This window comes from Xenopus laevis, chromosome 2L, assembly GCF_017654675.1.
Source record: "Xenopus laevis strain J_2021 chromosome 2L, Xenopus_laevis_v10.1, whole genome shotgun sequence".
NCBI lineage: Eukaryota > Metazoa > Chordata > Amphibia > Anura > Pipidae > Xenopus > Xenopus laevis.
Window position 1 is genome coordinate 104,838,944 of NC_054373.1, and position 17,274 is coordinate 104,856,217.

A 17,274-nucleotide genomic window follows, 5' to 3' on the forward strand; every position below is an offset into this window, starting at 1 on the left:
GGATTTTCAGCAGGACTCGGCCGAATCCTTGTGCCTGGCCGAACCCAAATCCTAATTTGCATATATAAATTAAGGACGGGTAGGGAAATCGTCACAAAAGATGATCTGTTTTCCTCTTTTTCCTTCCCTGATTCTAATTTGCATATGCAAATTAGGATTTGGTTCGGTATTTTGTCAAATCTTTCACCAGGCATTGGGCAGAATCCCAAATAGTGGATTTGGTGCATCCCTACCATTAATATTTAGTATTTACATAACACCCCCCCAGGGCAAAAACTATGGGGTGCCGTTTGTCCCAAATACATTCTGTATACAAAACTATCCCTAATACACACAATGAATGTCTCTCATGTTATATAAGAATTTGTGACCATACACAGAGAAAAAAAATATACAAAAGACCTATTTCTATTAAAGAATGAAAACAAAATCTGGTTAGTGCACAAAAGGATGTCATTATATCACAAACACCATTCTGTACAGTTTAACAAGCAATCTGTCTCACAAATGTATAACCTCCATGTAACGGACACACTTATGTGCAAAGTTACTTACAGAATGAATTATGTAAAAGCAAAGTTGGACATAATATATAATAGTGTAACTAACTAGTGCTTGTCAAGCTAGATTTGAATGACAAAATAGATATCTGTGACAGAAAGCAAGATTTTATAGCACAGGATTCATTCTTTCCACAAAATGACAGTTTTGTTCACAAAACAGATAAAATAACCATTCTGTGAAGCAACACTGTCAGTCACATTCCTGATGATTGTAGAAAATAAAAGTATGCAAAACATAAATATGATCATTTTAGGTGATATGGCTATTCTTATTGTAGTAACCTGCTTGTGTGGCCATTTTGGTTAAGGGCATTCCTGCTGTTTTGCCATTATCTTATGACTCACTCCTGTTCCTCTTCCTGTCTAAACTGAGAGCAATAATGGGACAGGCCACACCTACCTGCCATCTTCTATTAAATGTACCAGAAGTTACTGTGCTTGTCTGGCTGCTTTGCCTGACTCTCAGAGTCAGTTATAAGTTTTGTATATGATAGTTAGACTCCAATGTCTCCTCCTAGCTGTAATCTTGCACCAATTAGCTTGTAGTAGTCTCTTAATAATGTGCTTACCTATAGTTTAACTACTACATAATAGCTTTAGCCAGAGACTTGGGACTGATCATGTGCACACATACCTCCCAACTGTCCCTTTTTCAGAGGGACAGTCCCTCTTTTGACAGCTCAACCTGAGGTCCCTCATTTGTACTGGAAAGTCCCTCTTTTCTCTGCACTGAACAGCCAGAAAAAGAAACAAAATTTCTAACTTACAAGAAGTCATCTGTATTGTATTTCAATGTGGTAAACAAATTACTCACCACGTAAGGGAAGTGGCCCAGGTGCACTGCCCTGAGCCCTCAGCATAGGGGGCGGACAAACCGAAATGTAAAAAGGAGCAGGCACTCAATGTATGCAGACTTCCAGCAGGCACCAATTCAAATTGTAAAGATCTTTATTGTGTCCAAAATTTCTAACTTAATTGGCTTTTGGCAGAGAGGCCAGTAGAGCTAACAGGTGCAACTAAGATACTTTGTAACAATTTTGAGATAAAAAAATAAGTAATTTTAACAGTTTAGATAAGGAGAAATATTTTCAAACTTTTATAACCTGCCAAACTTTGTAAAATGAACATGGTAATTATGGGGTGTGGCCACAAAAATGGGTGTGGTCAAAAAAATTGCCCGCGCTACATGACAAAAAATTTTTTGTCCCTCTTTTTACTTATTACCAAAATGTTGGGAGGTATGACCACGCATTCTGTATAGTATGATGTGTAGGTTATATGAGCAGCCACTCCTGAGTACTGTGTGGTAAACAAAAGGGGGTCATTTAGGCAGGGGCAATTTTAGGGGATCATAATCTATTTATATAGAAGCAAGAAGCTATACAATGCTTTATATTTATTTATAACAAAAGACTCTAATGATGCCGTCCCCTTACCTGCCCAGTGCTTAACCCTTTCACATCAGAGTGGGTCAAGGGGGGCACAACACTAGAGCAGAGAGCACAACTGCGCCCATGTCACATGCATGTCCAGGGCCGCCAGCAGGGGGGGACAAGTGTTCCAGGCCTGAAGGGGGGCCCATAAGTGCTGCATTTTTCAAAGAGCCGGGTCCCCTTTAAGAGCGCCCAAGCCGTGCGGCCATTGCACATATTACCGAATGCGGAAGTGCCGAAAAGACGAAGCTGAAGTCCCGAAGCGGTGAAAAGACCCGAATTCACGAAAGGAGGTGAAGTTGAAGTCCTGAAGCCTTTTGTTTACACACAATACTCAGGAGTGGATGTTCATATAACCTACACATCATACTATACACAATGTGCGATGCACATGATCAGTCCCAAGTCGCTGGCTAAATCTATTATGTAGTAGTTGAACTATAGCTAAGCACATTATTAAGAGACTACTACAAGCTAATTGGTGCAAGATTACAGCTAGGAGGAGTCATTGGAGTCTAACTATCATATACAAAACTTATAACTGACTCTAAGAGGCAGGCAAAGCAGCCAGACAAGCACAGTAACTTCTGGTACATTTAATAGAAGATGGCAGGTGGGTGTGGCCTGTCCCATTATTGCTCTCAGCTTAGACAGGAAGAGGAACAGGAGTGAGTCATAAAATAATGGCAAAACAGCAGGAATGCCCTTAACCAAAATGGCCACACAAACAGGTTACTACAATAAGAATAGCCATATCACTTAAAATGATCATATTTATGTTTTGCATACTTTTCTTTCTCTACAATCATTATAAGTGCAGCATTATATTTGTCAGCCATTTGTAAAAAACTTCCATTTATGAAACCTGTAGTGTTTAACAGCAGCTCTTTTAGGAAAGGTTTGTTCATGTTTATTACTATGCAGCACAGGGGACATTAGAGGGCGCCCTCTATAGCAGGTCAGATACTTTGCCTTAGCCATGTGGAGCAGAGCTGGCCACTTCTCATCTTGTTTGTATATGGCAATAAGCTTTGTTCTTATTGGTTCAGGAATGTGACTGACAGTGTTGCTTCACAGAATGGTTATTTTATCTGTTTTGTGAAACAAAACTGTCATTTTGTGGAAAGAATGAATCCTGTGCTATAAAATCTTGCTTTCTGTCACAGATATCTATTTTGTCATTCAAATCTAGCTTGACAAGCACTAGTTAGTTACACTATTATATATTATGTCCAACTTTGTTTTTACATAATTCATTCTATAAGTAACTTTGCACATAAGTGCGTCCGTTACATGGAGGTTATACATTTGTGAGACAGATTGCTTGTTAAACTGTACAGAATGGTGTTTGTGATATAATGACATCCTTTTGTGCACTAACCAGATTTTGTTTTCATTCTTTAATAGAAATAAGTCTTTTGTATATTATATTTATCTGTGTATGGTCATAAATACTTATATACCACGAGAGACATTCATTCTGTGTATTAGAGATAGTTTTGTATACAGAATGTATTTGGGACAAACGGCACCCCATACCATATATGCAAATACAGGTATATACATATTGTACTGATACATGCTTGCATAAAAACAGCATTTTTTTTAATAGGATCCCAAACAAAGACAGGCACAGTCTGGCAGGGCAAGAAATAGTATATTTACATACTTCAAAACATCCTAAGAAACTGACCTGAACTGACATACCGTTGTAGTGAGATCATGAATACAAGGGTATAGGGTACAGAGACAATGGTGGTCATTTATAAAATAATATAATTGTATTTCCTGTGTTTAGCTTCTGCTACAGGCAATGATCAGATAGGGGAACAAGTGTTGCTTGTTGTGTCTGCTTAATTAAATATTCAAAAGCTGATAATAGATTTCCAGCCATTTTTCAAGATGGCTCTGTTGATAAAAGATGCAAGGTCACTAGTACCCTGGCCTTGAGGCAGAGCTACCTTCTTGGCTGTAAGAGCAGTTTTGTGCTGTGAAGAGATAGCTCTATGTTATCCCACGGTAACTCCTTTACTTCTGTACGCTCTCTTATCATATGTTCCCAAGTTTATAAAATTCTGCGATTCCTTTGTTTGGAGTTCTGGCTCTTTGCGAGTTCAGAATCCACTGAGCTTGTGTCAAATAAACTTGGTCTTTTACCTCAAGAGGTCTAAACTTTAACAACAAAGGTCATAAGCTAATCAGATGGGAACACAAGTTATTGGATTCAATTAAATTCACAGATCTTAATATATTAAAACTGAAGACCTTATCGAGGAGAGGATAAATAAATAAAAATTGTTGAAAAGCGGGTATACCCTTTAACAATAGCCCCTATAACAATTGCCCATCTCTTGGTGGTTTTGAAGATTTCTATCCGTCCCCCTGAAGGTGAACTTGGCAGTTAAGCAGAAGTGCAAACTGATGCAAATATTTTCTAAAGAATACTTGTTCTGAAGAATTAACTGAGCTATTGAATTTTTCAATAAATGCTAACCTTGATGTTGACTTAGTCTTTTTACTAAGCAGAAATTAAAATTTTTACGTGATTTAAAAATAAATAAAACCTAACTAATCCCACATGTGTGACATGACAGCAATTTACACAGCAACAGACAATGATGTAATAAAGATATAGCTGAGTTCAGTAGGGAGTAACTGATTGGAAAATAAATATATTCCATTTAGCATTAAGGGAAGTACAGTGTAAGGAATTCTGCCAAAATAAGCTCATGTCAGTCCACATGTTGATTTTCTGTTTTACCTTGAAAGAAGAGTTTATTTTACATGTAAACTTATCTATATCTCTGTTAAAAGTAAAATGTTAGTTTAGAACTTTTCTTTTTCTTCATATGCTCCAGTCAAAATCCATAACAGCTTACCTAGTGATATGAGAAGAAGAGCCTAAACTGTGGTTTTGTAAATTTGTGCTACTGTGGGCGACAAATCTACCAAAAATGTTTCTACAATCGTTGGTCGTAAAACTAACATGTTGCAAAGTCACCCAAAGTTTCTGTAACCCCTTTTTGGCCACCCCCTGTGCCAAAAGTTACACATCACATATTTCTTACCAATGCAGGTCGTGTCCCCTTTGCTAAGTGAAAAGGTACTGGGAATTACCTCTCATGTCAGTGCCTCCATCTAATGGGATCCGGGAATATACCTGCTGGTGGCTTCATTAGGAACACATTCAAACACACACATTTCTGAGTAACAAATATAACTTTATGTAATATTAATGGCAAAGTAAAATACTGTAGGCATTCACATCATATTAATGACCACTACCCTGGGAATACCTGCAGTCCAATCCTGGCACCTCCTTGCCAGGCAAAGTCCCACTCCACTCCTGGTGGACAAAGAGTCCCTTTTCCCCCCAAATAGCTCTTAAGTTTCCCAGATAGCGCTATCTGCCCAAATACCTTTCCCGCTGGACAAAGGTATTTGCTCCCACGTGGCAGGCACAAGAAAAAAGCCTGTTTCACAACCAAGAGACATGCTGGATCTTTTCTTTTTCTACCCTCCCTTGGGCACAACTCACCCAGGGGATTCAATCAGTCGGGTAGGCAACCTCTTCCCACATAAAAGTTTTTAAAAAAACATTGGTAGTCATGCCCCCCCTATAAGTTAAAACTAAAATTGGCGCCAGGGCAACCCATAAAAAAACATTGGTGGTCAGGGCCCACCTACAAGTTAAAAAACAATTATTTGTGGCCAGCCCCCCCCCATAAATTAAAAAAAAAAGCATTGATGTCTGGGCCCCCATAAAAGTTTTTTAAAAACATTGGTGGCCAGGGGCCTATATAGTGATAAAACAATACATTGGTGCCAAGGGGTTTAATAAAAAAAACAAAAAAACTCATTGGTGTTCAGTGGAAGTTACCTTAGGCTCCTTTTGTGGCTTCCGGTCTTTTCACGGCTTCGGGTCTTTACACAGTATCGGGGGTTCATCTCCTTTCGGGGCTTCAGCTTCGACTCCCATTGTGGCTTTGGTTTTTTTGCAACATCAGGACTTAAACTTCGGGTCTTTTCGTGGCTTCGGGTCTTTTTGCGTCTTCGGCTCTGTTCGCAGCTTCGGGGCTGTCATGGGGGGCTCGGTAAATCGAAAAGTGCAAAACCTTCATTGCTACTTCTTTGTGATCACTTCATTTAGATGCATGCTGCCCCCTGCAATTTGCCATCTTTGTTGTCTGTCCATAAATCCAAGTCTGTCATGTAGGTGTGTTGCACGTAGAATTTGTTATGAGATGAAAACACATGAAGGGAAGACTGTATTTGGGTATGATCTGTCTTACAGTATTTGCTTATTTTAAGTAAAGTTACCAGAAATTCATGTTGTATGCAGCACTGTTTGTATTTCAGTAAGAAATGTCCCTACATTTCAAGTGATCTGGCAGTCTAACATTAAGGCTACCAGAGTTTAAAAATTCAGGGACACTTGTAATAAATGTAAAAAATAATTGGACTGCACTGATTGCAAACTGATTGGACTGAAATTAAATGCAATGAGTGCAGCCCATCTAGCTGAGTTGTCCCTGACCCTGTCAGGGACCCTTTATGAGATAAAGTACAAATGTATTGGGTGTTGCCATTTCTCAGACTTTGAAAGAAATGTTTGTGGAGCAATGGCATTTGGAACTAAGGACCTGTAATAAAATGCTTTGCTACTAAGCTAAACCACTGTAATTCCATTAGCAAAGAAACACCTAAAGTTGCCTATACAAGTGGGTACAGATTGCTTATGGCCTGCAAATGCTTATAAGTATTTCATCAATAAAAGGCATTATCTATAAGTCTATTGCTGGCTGCCCAGATGGGTCAGATCAGTTGCTAGATATAATCTTGTATAAAAGAGGATTTAATATTGGAGTCACAACCAGGGCCACTACGGGCTGATTCTACAAGAACAATAGGGACCTCCAAATTCGTCAAACATTAGTTTTAGGTTTTATAGCATAGCACTGTTATGCTATGCGATCATACAGGAACAGCTCTTAATTTAATATAAAAGAAGAAGGGGGCACCCAGATTTGAACCAGGGACCTCTTGATCTGCAGTCAAATGCTCTACCACTGAGCTATACCCCCACATGAATAAATTGCTCATATTTTTCCACATACATTTAGTGTAAAAAACAACAGGTGCTGAAAAAGTGTATAAGGCCTTGTTTGTCTAGTCTATTTACTTATGCTGTATGTCTACAATTGAGCAGTGTTGCCCTGCACTGGTAAAACTGGTGTGTTTGCTACAGAAACACTACTATAGTTTATATAAACAGGCTGCTGTATAGCCATGGGGGCAGCCATTCAAAGCTGAAAAGGAGAAAAGGTACAGAATAAACAGCAGATAACAGAAAAGCTCTATACAATGGATTCTTCACAAGGTATCTGTTATCTACTGTGGCTCCTGTGCTCGAATGGCTGCCCCCATGGCTACACAGCAGCTTGTTTATACTGTTTAACTATAGAAGTCATTTTGTTTAACTGAAGAAGCTGCTCGGATGAGTTGTGAAACTTTTTCAATGATTAATCAGCAAGTCCAGTTGCTCTAGATTTACTTTTAATATATATAGTAGTCTTTCTGAAGCAAATACACCAGATTTACCAGTGCAGGGCAACAGTACATTATATTGTGATTCCTTTTAAACACTTTAATTTGTTGGTGTTACTGTTAATGCATTTTTCATTGTGAGGTGCAATAAATAAATAAAAAGGCTTCTAAGGCACCATGTTTACTGTATAATTAAAAGATTAAGGCTGCCATCACAATGGGGTACTGCAGTCAGGGCACCTCTGCCCCCACCTAAATCAGCAAAATGTCCCTCCTACTGGTCACATTCCCTAATGCTCTGCCCCTTCACATTATTGCCATGCCCTTTAGCATCATCATCATGTCCCTTTATCATGGCCAGATTTTGCCATAATGGGTATAGGGCCTGGTCATGTGTGTGCAGACTATTTTTTCATTTGAGTTCCATTATAATTTTCAGCAAGTCCCACCAACCAGGAGCCCCCAATTATTAGCCCATAGATCATTAACAAGAGGCCCACTAATTTAGTAATATGGGGCCCCATAATTTCTGATGGCAGCCCTATAAATGACACTGCATAGTGTTAATTACTAAGATGGCCAGATCACTGACTATTGAATCTCACTGCAGGAAAGCAATTCTCTTTTTTTAATATGATGTTGATGCAGAGGTTCCTCCATTTTGAACCGGTTTAATTGTGTGAAGAGGTAAATATACATTCTTTTTAATTTTGCCTATGTCTTAACGACAATATGAAGAAGGTTGCTGTTACTTTATTTGCCTTTGACTTTTTAGATGTTTAACTGTCTCAGCTCGCAGTGTTACTCTTGCCTAAGGAGCCATTGTCTCTTAAAATGGTTGGCAACATGCTCCTTATTGCCTTTCTTAGATCTCCTATTGCAAATTCTGTTACAAGATGCCTTACAGTATATCCCCTATCCTAAGCATTATTTTATTTAAAAAGATGAGGGATTAATGTTGGGGAAAGTAGAAACTTTCTACAGTAGCTAAAATTTAGCAAAAATGAAAATTGTATATAAGCTTTGGCATACTGAAATAAGAAATTTTCTAAATATAATAAATTAAAAATTATATAGAATTTCTGAAATAATCACGTTTATCTTTACTATCCCTCTCTCAGCATCTGTTTCTCTTCATTCTGTCAGAAAGTAAAACAGGCTGGCACACAAAGCTATTCAAACCGGGGTGCAGCCCCTGGTACGTTTATTGCGTCACAACGTTTCGGGGGCGTGGCCCCTGACGAAGGGGCCACGCCCCCGAAACGTTGTGACGCAATAAACGTACCAGGGGCTGCACCCCGGTTTGAATAGCTTTGTGTGCCAGCCTGTTTTACTTTCTTCAAGTATATTTTGGGAGGGCCGTCTCCCTGAAGAGCTGTGCACCTAGCGTGATCGGATTGAAAGGGCCTGAGTGTGCACGTGAGTTTGTATAGATTTATCTCTTCATTCTGTCTTCATGCAGGAGATGGGTGACAGATAATCATTGACAGTTAGAGCAATATATCTTATAGGGGGGCTCCAGAAGAATAGAGCTCACTCTATTAAAATCACCAGAAATCCTGTCTCTCTACATGCAGAATTTGTGTAAAAGGCAGTTATTTTGTTAGATTTTGTTTGTACTGGAATCAGTCATATGAGTGACATCTACTAGGAAAGAAACCCTCCTATAAGATATATTGGATCTAACTGTCAATGAAGGCCAGAACTGCCTGGCCCACATATATATGGCTAAAATAGGCCAGATACCCATCAGAAAAGTTTGATGATGATCAAAGCATTGGCCAACAATCAGATCTGCCCTACTGGTGTATTGGTGGCCAAATTGGGCATTTATTTAAGTTTATGGCAAGATTAAGTTAAAAAGTGTCAGCATCCTTTTTAATTAAGATTACAAAATCTTTTAAATAATGCAAATTGTGAGATGTGCAGATTGCCTCTAAATTGGATGTATTCATTGCATCCCTGTGACTGATTTTTCAGTTGATCTGGTAACCTTATTAGCATATTTTTAAATCCGAAGTACAGAACAACAATTTCACATTTAATTTTAGAAACTAGTCACACAGATCCTTTGTAAGAATAAACTATCCTTGATGGATTAAGTTGTTTTGTGTCATGAAAGCTGACCATAGACGCAAAGATTTGATCGTATGAATCACCTTTTCGTACGATTTTCGGGTCTTGTATGGAGTGTCACAACATTTTTCGTGAGATGGCGATCGGTCGTTCAGTTGATCAGACAGGTTAGAAAATTTCTGTCGGCTAATGATAATATCTCTGCATGTATTGCCGATCTGACGATATCAGTGGGAGACTGTTACCAGCTTTTGTTGGACATAAATTTCGTACAAATGCTGTCAGGGACAGATCGTCTGATCTGTTCTTTTACTACTTTATTTGATCTGAATTGTAGGCAGGACGGGAGATGACACCGAATGATCGTTTGTCTAACATGAAGTTAAATCTGCAAGTCTATGGCCAGCTTAAGAAAGACATTTTGTAGCAACCAACTTATTACTAATGCTCAACTGGTAAACATCACAGACACAGATATACTTCTCTTTTCTAGCAGGAAGAGAGCACCTACATTTGAACAGAGGATCTCTCAGTAAGTCGTCAAATCTACCACTAAGCTACACCCTTTAAACATGTACCACGCACGAGTGATGTAGGTAGGACTGGAGTTTTCTTAATACTGTGTGAAAACACATGTTCGATGTGTTGACATTCTGTACTTGTGTTTATGCCAAGCAAGCATTTATAGTTTTCCTTGGACTGTGCAAGCTTACAAGATGACTTAAAGGGGATCCGTCACCCAAAAAAATTATTCAAAATCCTATTTTATCACATAAGTCAAGCAAAATGAACTTTAATTACACTATATAAATTATTTGAATCTTGCTTCCTTCAGTCTGGGATTTCAAAATTATAGCAAGCAGTTAGCAGCCATTTTGTGGACACTGTTATTAAGACAAGCCTTGTATCATCTCAGAATCTTGTTTGTGCAGCAGAATGGGGGACCCGATGTCCATCCCCATGCCCTGGCTACACAATTAAATGGTTAAGAGAACAGGGGAATGTGGGGAGAGCAGTGACATCTAGGATGTGCTGAATGGAAAGTGAAAGTAATTGTCTGCCCACCTCTATGCCACTGGCATAGAGGAGTGGCAGACAATATTTGATTGACAGCTGAGATTTTTAAATGAGCTTACAGCAGCTATGAATGCTTTAATAAAAAATAGAAATTGGATTTCATGTTTAATTTGAAAAGGACTTTTATTATACAGATTTTTGTGTCTGGGTGACAGGTCCACTTTAAAGAGAGGTAAATACATATACACATAATTTCTAAAAATAAGAACAATAGATAGGTGAAAATTGCATTCTTAAAATAAGTGAAAATGTAAAAAATGTAAGGATGCATAAAAAAGTTTATATTTGCCATTGTAAGGCACTAATGAATAATTGTTTTCTTTTACTCTGAACTCACCACCTTACAAACAGGTTAACAAATATAAAAGAGAAAGAAAACAAATATTTTTATGTTTGATTACTTTATATGCTTGGATATGTGATTTTGGATACTCATGCTATGTATATTTGTTTTCTTTCTCTTTTAAGGTTACTAACTGATCTACAAAGAATACTGAGTGCTGACTGCGTAATGTGCACAAAGGTATGAGACCTAGTGCAATGTAAATCGTGACAGCTTCTCAGGTAATATAAGATCAGATATTTAAAATTGTTTTGAGAAGATTGTTTTGGACTTAACATACGGACTATACACACAAATGGTTAATATGTGAATGCACTAAATAGTAAGTCAATTAATGATGTCACTGCAGAAGGGGAGGAGATTGTGACCACACCCTAAACCACCCCTCCCCCCTCAGGATGTTGAATATAAGCGTTTGGTGGAAGTAATCACATTAGGCTTGATAAAGGGTCCAGTAGGGCCCGAAACGTCGCCCTTTTGTTTGTTCATATATGGGCTAATGAACACTACGGATTATTGCATCAATTTAAGTGTGCTGCTTGATTTTTTGTTCTGGGTGTAAAGTGTACCCAAAAAGCAGGCGAGGGTCTTCCAGTTCAACACCTGAGACCCACATGGGTTTAATGAAGGTAGAGCACTCCTAATTACTATTATTGTAGGCTTCTTTGGTAGGATTGCTGTTGCACGCCAGCACCCCACTAGTTACCAGGGGTGGCAAAAAGCTGCTCAGGGTAACTTAAAGAGCCAAACATACTGTTATCGCTTCTAGTGCAATTGAACTAGTGATGCGGCTCCCCTGGACCCCTATGGAGCTGGAAAGGTGAGGGCGGGGGAGGGGGTGCTTCAGGGCAGCAGAGGGGTCAGTATTACCCCTTTTTTGGGTATTAACTGTTAGTTTTTACTTTGTGCTCCTCACAGACCTGCTGTCTCTCAGTACATTTGCAGTGTATAAAGTACTTCACAATGAGCCAGAAGAATGGCAAAAGTCTTAGTACAGGAGTAAAACTGATCATAATGGACTTGTCTGTTTTGTATAATTGACACGCTGTTGTAAAGTATTACATTTAATACATTACAGGTGTGAATAAACACTTTTAAATGACAGTGCTAGAATAAAATTGTAGAGAAAATAGGAATCAACTCAAATCAAATGTACAGCAACAGGTCTGCAAAGGCCACAAGTGTATCTTCTGTTACCATTTCATCAACCAATACACAGTACAGAACATATTATAGCAAGAAACATGATAATAATTGTAACTTATATGATATATATTTGGTATACATGTACCTTTCATATGTAGCCAAACACACTATGACCAGTTGGAAATGCTGTTACTGAACTCTAATATGATTCTGAAATGCTGTCAGTCTAACAACCCATATTTCCTTTTTGTGTTTTCCTGTGCTATCACATAACATGAGTTTTTCATTTTCCAGGCAAACTGTTTCCAGCTCGCAGTTTTTAGAAGGTCCTAATGCAAAGCATATTTTATCAGAAAGCTGGTGACTATCAATCAGAAGGAAAGGGAGTGTGCATTGCTCACAGGGTTCCAACATTTTCAGTTGTCTAGACAACTGCTTTAATAATTGCCTGCATCAATTTTGATGTTGTTGTCATTCTGTGAAGCCATGGTTACCAATACATGAACAGATATTTTCTATGGGTATGCTATTCTTAGGAGATGATGTTATGTGTTTGGTGAAATTATCAGAAAGATGTGCTGAACAAATTGTTGTTTTTACAGTACTATTAATATATAGGCAAAGAGTGTCTCTTATAATATATGCATTCTTTTTAGAAATGAAAATACTTACAGATGAGATATTTAAATAAAATGCAATAAAACTTCATTTGGCACCATTAGACTAAACCTGATGCAATATCTAAGTACACAAAATGCATGTATGTGAATTCCTAAATAGCTACATGTCAAATGCTATTTGTGTAACAGGATCTACTTCGCCGGTTCATAATAATCCTGTTTTTTATTATATTTGCCATCAGATCCAGTGGGGGAGGCATTGTTCCAAGATATATAATTAAGATATAATTTAAATAAAAAAAAGATGAAAAGTTTGCCATCTATCTAGCTTGATAGCATTCAGAAAGCAAGCAGCAAGCTAGCAAGCAGAAAATATTGTAAATAAGAGGGCTAATTTTCAATCCTTTCTGCTTTAATCTGATTCTATGGTCGTATAACACTTGGTAAAACACCCCGATGTGAAAGCTTTACTGAAAGTAAGCCCAGCACTCATGAACTAGATCATTTAGAATACATTTAGGGGCCGATCATGAAGCTCGAGTGAAGGATTCGAATTAAAAAAACTTCGAATTTCGAAGTGTTTTTTGGGCTACTTCGACCACCGAATGGGCTACTTCGTCCTTCGACTACGAATCGAACGATTCGAAGTAAAAATCGTTCGACTATTCGACCATTCGATAGTCGAAGTACTGCCTCTTTAAAAAAAACTTCGACCCCCTACTTCGGCAGCTAAAAGCTACCGAAGTCAATGTTAGCCTATGGAGAAGGTCCCCATAGGCTTGCCTAAGTTTTTTTGATCGAAGGATATTCCTTCGATCGTTGGATTAAAATCCTTCGAATCGTTCGATTCGAAGGATTTAATCGTTCGATCGAAGGAATAATCGTTCGATCGAAGGAATAATCCTTCGATCATTCGATCGTAGGATTTGCGCTAAATCCTTAGACTTCGATATTCGAAGTCGAAGGATTTTAGTTCCTAGTCGAATATCGAGGGTTAATTAACCCTCGATATTCGACCCTTCATACATCTGCCCCTTAGTATTTAATGGAACTTTGGGGAATGATTAGCTGATGATATAGCTGAAAGATCCAGTCTTCCAAGGGTCCCCAACCGTTTGTATCTGTAAGCCACATTCAAATGTGAAAAGTGATGGGGAGCCACACAAGCATGAGAAAAGCCCCTGTAAGTTCTCAAAAAGTTTTGTGATTGGCTATTTGGTAGCCCCTATGGACTTCCAGTCTGCAGAAGCCTGTTTTCGGAAGTAAACATTTCTTTTTATGCTTCCGAAACTTGTCTATAAGCGAGGCTTTGACAAAAGAGGCCAAAGGGAGCAACAATAAAGGGGTTGGTGACATGTTGCTCACGAGCCACAGGTCAGGGACTACCGCATTATATTGGTTTAAACTTACCAATACAGGTAGGGGTCCAGGTGTACATGCCTGAGACCTTCAGCTTAAACGAGAACTAAAGCTTAACTAAAGAAGTAGGCTAGAAACAGGCCTGGACTGAGAATTAAAATAGGCCCTGGAATTTCAGGTACACAGAGGCCCACTCAGCCCACGCAGAGGCCCAAACAGCCCCCACCAGCCCACTAAATACTGACTTTCTATGGCACCGTATAGCAGCCCCTCTGGCATTTGCCAGAACCCACAGATTGCCAGTCCGGGCCTGCCTAAAAATGTTAAACATTATGTTTTTAGCTTCTGTACCAGCCCAAGGCAACCAAAGCCCTTTATCAGGGATGAGTTGTGTCTCAAAGAAGCCCCAATAGCCCCCTATCTTTTTTTTCTGCTGATTCACTGCACATGCTCTGTGCTGCTGTCAGTTGTTTAGGGACTGACTCAAAATATATAGTATGCATATAGAATATAAATGTCACAATATCAGGCTGATTAGTAATTAATACAGATAACTACTACATGGCAGCACAGAAACAGTGCAACTAGCATCAGAATTGAATAATCAGCCTTGTAGCATCAGCTTATATTACAGGCCAACCTAATTTTCTGCTTGATAATTGGCGATGACCCCTAAGTTTAGCTTCTCAGCTCAGAGCCCACTGAGCATGTGAATGTCGCAGACGTTTTCCAAGATGGTGACCCTCCCGGTGACAAGTTTGAAGTCCTGGATCATTGCTGCTATTGACAAGCTGAAACTTTAGGTGGTGCAATATTTAAAATATATCATTTATAGCCATATTCATTTTAGGGGTTAGTTAGATGTTTAAGAGAAAACATCTAAAAAACAGGTTTGTATGCTATTCTTCTGTTAATAGTAATAACAGAAAAAACAAGAGGCATCATCTTATTGGCCATTGCACATATGAACGTGCAAGATAATATAATATTTACAGAACTGAGCAAGAATTGATAAACCTATTGAAAACTAATCTTCTAGAAAACTATGTTATTCGTTGTCCTCTTTAGGTACATCTGATGTAGAATTTTACCCCTAAATGCCAATGATACGTTGGTATGTGCTCAGACAGTAATACATGAAATAAAAAAGCAGCTGAATGTATCTTAGGTCATTGCTTGACTACAAACGTGCAATTCCTTTCCAGTGTACTATTCTTAAACAAATATGAATATTTACATCATAACTCATTTTTACCAGATTTAAATAATACTATTCAATTAGTCTGGAAATGAGTAATCAGTGTTGGATGTGTTATGAGAACACTGCAGTCTCTTCTCTAAGTACAGGAACCAGACAACACTTTGAAACACTCTGAGCTGTTGTCCTGTTATGGAGTACTTGGTGTTAGACATTTTAAGGAAAGGCATTTGATGGCAATGAAAATGCTCAGCTTCATTTCCCCTAAACAATGCCTTTCTATATATTACAATGTTTCTCCCCGGTGACATTTTTTAAATACCTTAGGAAAAATGCCTTTGTGTGTAATAGACAGACCTTCCCGTTTTAACTCTCTGGCAGTGAATTTTTTTAATAGAAAAAAAGGAAAACAGCATTGCCTCTTTTGTGCATGAATTATGTGCTTAAGTGCTACAATCACCCATCTGTTTCCTGGTTTTGGCAGGGAGGAAAACATTTTTCAAAAAAAGAGCCAAATATTCCTGTTATTTTGATTGCTGTTAGTGGGTTAAAAGCAGTACAAATAAAAATGCTATTTCTTTACAAAGAATTATCCTTAATTTCCCTTCCTACTTATCAAATGCAGAGATTATTCAGGGATCTTTTTTGTTTTATTGAAACTTGACACAGGCAACCCTACAAAGTAACTTGAACTGCAAAATACAGGCCATCATTTTCTCATCCTCTCCCAACTGCCTGCAACAACTGGGAAGTTGGAAACTGGATCTAGTTTTAGTTTATCTGTTTGCCCTGTTCAGCTCAAGAAATGATATGAACAACGGGCAAAAAGAATGTTAAGCACAAATCCCTGTTCAATGAACTCTTGGAGCATACTGCCCTTTCAATATTCTATAAATAAAGTGATATTTGCTGTAAGCTTAAATCTTGACTTAGGTCAAGGACTTATAAACCTTTCTCGTTCCATCATTTAGTCTCACAGTCCCCATCTGTTTTTTTTTTTTTTGGTAGAATGACTTTCAGGGGCATATTTATGTGGTGTAAAAAACACTGTACAGGCTTCGCTGTTTAAAAAAGGTGTAATTTTTTTACACTTTTTCCTAGAGTAACTTAAAAAAATGTAACATAAAGTCAGCCAATCTGTCATTCACATGGCGTAAAATAAAACATACCTTCATAAACGCGCAATTTATTTTACACGGCTTTTTACATCACTTTTTTCAGCAAATTTAGTTTTACACAGCATACTAAATATGCCCCTAAATGATCTGTATGTAAAACAGTGAACTGTTTGTAAACTGGCATCCCAGTGTTGCTTAGCATTGATATTTGATTTTTGTCTGTGATGTCACCCCCCATTGATAAGATGACATGACGTAAAATATTTTCCACAAATAAAGTGTGACACCTGAAATATCCCTGACTCACTGGAAATATTGCTAATTACAACTGGCAAACATAAGACACCTATGGACGCCACTAGAGTGGACCTCTCAAAATTGGGTTGGGTCCTGGAGAGATGTCGCAGTACAAACAAAAGATGTAAACCGTGGTCTATCCTTATAATAAGAAATAAAATATAAATATGAATTCATAAATATGTGGCTAGGAACCCTATGATGGAGAATCTCAACAGAAGTCACAACCATGACCAATTTGCAGCTGTGGTTGGAGGACGTTGCGAGCAGCCGGGGGTAAGTTTGGGCAGAGGGGTGCGTGTGGCTGCAAGCTGTTAGGTAGCCTAAGGGCACATAATTTTTAAATCCAGTTCTGACCTTATGCATTGACTGAATGAAGTTAAATGTTTTACTTGTGTTGATACTGTAACACAGGACTTTTCCCTCATTTGGAAAAGCCAGGAATGGAAATAATTTACTGTGATATGGCACCAGGGATGAAACTGTCATTTGAGGAG

The 17,274-nt window shown here is 38.3% G+C and overlaps 1 non-coding gene across 1 annotated transcript; it reads right to left on the reverse strand.

The window, feature by feature from the left end:
• Positions 1 to 7,008: 7,008 nt before the first annotated feature.
• trnac-gca lies at positions 7,009 to 7,080 on the reverse strand. Its single transcript has one exon. It is a non-coding gene; the product is annotated as a tRNA-Cys (tRNA).
• Positions 7,081 to 17,274: the final 10,194 nt, after the last annotated feature.